A 4,251-nucleotide genomic window follows, 5' to 3' on the forward strand; every position below is an offset into this window, starting at 1 on the left:
TAATTAAAACGGTACCGTTTAAGAAATCCAAGTCGTTTGAAAAGCGCCTTCAAATGTGTTTCTCTCTCTCTCTTCAAACCCTCAAATCTCTCACCAACGTATTTGAATCTGAGAAACCCTAGAGTTGCCAGGAAAGCGATCCCTCAAATATCTCACTCGCTCGCTCTCTCTCTCTCTCTCTCTCTCTCTCTCTCTCTCTCTCTCTCTCTAAACCCTTCAGCTCCTTCAACTCAATTCAACTTTCTTCACTCGGTGATTCATCATTCGGTCGATCCAATCTCAGAATGATTTTGATTTCGAAGCTCCACCGCCACCGCCGCCGCCACCGCCATCTACATCTGCATCGTCTACTAACCATCTGCACGATTTTGATTTCAATCTAATCTCAGTTTCTTCGATTCTTCTCTCTCTCTCTCTCTCTCTCTCTCTCGATCTCTGCGTCTCTCTGTCTCCCTCTCTCTCGATCTCTCAATCTCTCTCTCGATCTCATTTTCTCTCGCACAATCTCGTTTCTGCGTACACATTATCTGTACTTTTTTTTGGATAATTTTTTTCTCCTAAAAATCTCTCTATACAAGTATATATATGAATTTTTATATGTATCTCTATGTATTAATTAAATAATCATCCTTATTTTGTTTTCAGGCTCTCGAATGATCCAATCGTTGATCGGCAGTGACGGAAAAAATTAACTCCTGTGAGAAAAGAAACCCTAACTTTCTCATTGGAGGTAAGTTCTAATATATTTGTTTACATGTTTGTTCTGCTTTTGATCTTGTTTAGATTTGTATTGAACAACTCTGTTTAGATTTGTTTACTCAATATACTGATGAGAATCTACTTGAATTTGGTTTCTCTTACTTTTCTGGAGCTATATTCTTTTGTTTATAATGCTTCTAAATATGAGGATACATTCACCATTATGTCAATTTCTATGTATCAAAATATATTTTGGTTTATTTAGATGATAAACATTAATTGGAGAACTCAGTAGTGATTCGCAGTCTGTCTATTGGTTAATTTGGGTATTGACTTAAATTTGATTTTTTTTTTCCATTTATCTTTCGTTATATTTAGAAATTGGAACTAAAAATAATTTAGAAATTGGAAGGAAATAATCAAAACAAAACAAAAAACAAAACTTATCCACAAACACACACACACAAAAAAAAGGAAAAAAAGAAAAAAAAAAATTGACAGATGTAGGAACTTGTTTAATAGGGATTATTATTCTTCTCTGTTGCATTTCATTTATGAAGTTTGATTTCAAAATTGTATGTTCTGTGCATAGTAGCCAGTAGTAACTACTTGACGTCATATATGGCCAATAATTCTATTGGTACAAATTCTTAAGAAACCTAAGGTTTAGGCCGCATTCCCCCTAACAAAGAGTCTCAAGTTTGAATCTCCTTAAGACGAAAACAGCTATATTCTCTTTCAATTATCATATTCTGATATTATAATCTACTTCTCCCAAACCCCCATCTAACAGAGACTAACTGGGCATACTTTTTTATATTATATTTCAACCCAAATAGCCAGTAGTCAACAGAAATTGCATTATAATTGGGAAATTCTCAATAATAAATTAACAATGCTAAAGAAAGAAGGATAATGTAAAATGCTAAGCTAGTAATCAGGGGCCAAAGTTTCTTATTAATGTTTATGCCTAACATCTCAATGTCAAGGCATGTATTGCATGCTTTGACTGCCCCCCTTTGAAGCTGTGAGAATTAGAAATAAGTGTCTACAGTTGAACCTCGCCTCAAGAGCAGACTCATGTGATGAAACAACGCCCCAAAAGAGTCACTACCAAAATGCCGCATTTATAAGCTCATTTATTATCAAGACATATGGCTCACTTGTAATTTGATAGTTGCACTGAAATTATAGTTTGTCTAGTGAACTAGAGAACTCCAATGGTCTACAATGGAAGATGATGAAGCTGTAATATACGTATGTATATTGTACCTACCCACTCTACGACTTCATGTTAATGGACTAAAACATGATATCCTCTCTTACATACAGAGCTAAAATATTTGATCATCATTTTTTCTTCGGATCTAATTCGAAAATACGGAGAGAAAAAAAATAGTGCTTGCATATATTATAATTATTGTATATAATATATATACGTTATAAAAAAATAATTGTAGTATTGTTTAGTGTCTTGATACAAAAAACAGACAAGCAACAACTGCAGAGGTTTTCCAATGCATGCAAAGGAATTCCACAGGTACAAAAAACATTCAGAGTGAATGTTGTTGTTTCATGTTGTGCATAGAGCAGTGACAAATTGATGCATAGTAATCACAGAGAAAATTATGTTGGCGTAAAGTACTAAGAAAGTTTTTTTAAAAATAAAAATAAACCATAACGGCATAAATGAATTCTTGCACACACACACACACACACAAAAAGTGAGTCCGAAGTTGTCGGATCCAAATAATGTATACGCAGTTTAAGTTCACTGTCTACTGACTTGTGCCCTGGCTGTGATAACTATAAATTTACAGTGCTTTGGTTTTTTTTCTGAAGTTTCAATTCCCTTCAAAGTCTTTTGTACTTTTCTTGATTTTTTTACTAGAGAATATTGAGTTTGACTTTTCAGTTTTTCCATGTACATCAGAAAACCTGCAAATTATGAATTTGATTAACCATTTGATTTTCATGAGATACTTATTACTTGCTCATCCAAAATAAATATAAAAATGAAATACTTATTTTCATTATTTTCAGTCAGCTATATTCATTATTTTCAAAGATTATCGCAATTCCTTTTTAACATGCAGAAGTATGAGGGTTATCCATCTGGTTCAATGGTTGACTTCGCTTGTGATGCCTATGGATCTCCAATATTAGCAATCAGCAGCTTGGCAGTTCATACCAAGGTTGGCAAAATTTTGAATTTTGTTATCATATGTGTACTAATTGGATAATATATATATATATATATATATATATATATCTTGAAAATTGTTCTAAATGGCAGCATCCAAAGAGAGGCCTTGATGTGCACGAATGTGAATTGTCTCTCTCTTTGGTTCACAAGGACAGGTAGAATGACAATCGAAGTTTAGCTGTACAGTTACAGGAGCTTGTAAATTTTATATTCCTACTCAATTCCTGTTTAGCTGTTTGTTAAGAGACAGCAAAAGTAATGCTGAATGCTCTTTGGAATAGAAAATTCTTAAATTTTGGTTATTAGGATTAGTTTTTCTGGTGATGCTTGGGAGGTAAATTTATTTTTGAATTTATTATTTTTAAATGCACCTTCTTATATTTTAGTGATAAACTTGATATGCATTTATTTAATTTAAGTTGTTTTATTGAGCATATAGTCCTTAAAAAGGCGAAATGGCGAAAAAGGATTCATGTAGCCGACCATTACTTGATTAAGATACATGGTTTAGTTTGGTTTGGTTTGGAGTCTTTTTGAATGTGCCTTCTTATATGTTAGTGATAAGCTCGATAAGTTGAAATTCAGAATATTGTAATCACTTAATTTTTCGTTAGCACAGGTGTCCTGTCTGTATTCTTTTTCCTTATTAGCATAGGACTTCAAAACTTTGCTATGAAATACTTGCAGCATTTTTTATATTTAAATTTTTTTTTAGGATCTTCTAGTTTATGGAAAGTTACTTAATTAGTTGATACTCGCTGTTTTTTGCAGGACCTTGTAGCTAATCCAAAATGCTCTTTGCTTGTAGCAAAAGATCCTGAGGATAGGACTGATTTAATTATAACCCTGCACGGTGATGTTGTTTCTGTATGTTAATGACTTCTGATTTTTGGATGATGTGTCATTCTGATCTTGATTGCTGCTTCTGTTAGTCTATTCTCAATGCATTCTATCCCCCTTTGAACTCAATTAGAGCACTTAAATTCAAATATTTTTTTTGTTTTGATAAACAATGCAGGTCTCTGAAAATGATAGAGAAGCTATCAATATTGCATACTTGGCAAGGCATCCAATGCATTCTGGGTAACTTTTTTGGCCACTTGTTTTTTAGCATGCATGCCTAAGTCTAATTCTTTACTCTTTAAAATTTCAACAAAATATATGATGATTGAACATTAACATATGGTTAGATCAGATTCAGTAGTAAAATCTCATATTGTATCCTGAATTTTCGTTGCCTCTTCTCCCCCACAATTTTGCAGATCATGGAGGTTCTTATTCAGATAGCAAATCTCATATCTCCTTGGAGTTGATGGCAGGTATGACAGTATGTCAAGTTTCCAGAA

At 33.2% G+C, this 4,251-nt stretch overlaps 1 long non-coding RNA gene across 1 annotated transcript; it reads left to right on the forward strand.

Annotated features, from left to right (window-relative positions):
- Positions 1 to 422: 422 nt before the first annotated feature.
- On the forward strand, positions 423 to 3,896 carry LOC114303679 (uncharacterized). Its single transcript, XR_003643821.2, has 3 exons — positions 423 to 730; positions 2,796 to 2,894; positions 3,677 to 3,896. It is a non-coding gene; the product is annotated as an uncharacterized LOC114303679 (long non-coding RNA).
- The last annotated feature ends 355 nt before the right edge of the window (positions 3,897 to 4,251 follow it).

Source organism: Camellia sinensis, chromosome 11, assembly GCF_055761805.1.
Source record: "Camellia sinensis isolate YWXY chromosome 11, ASM5576180v1, whole genome shotgun sequence".
Lineage (NCBI taxonomy): Eukaryota > Viridiplantae > Streptophyta > Magnoliopsida > Ericales > Theaceae > Camellia > Camellia sinensis.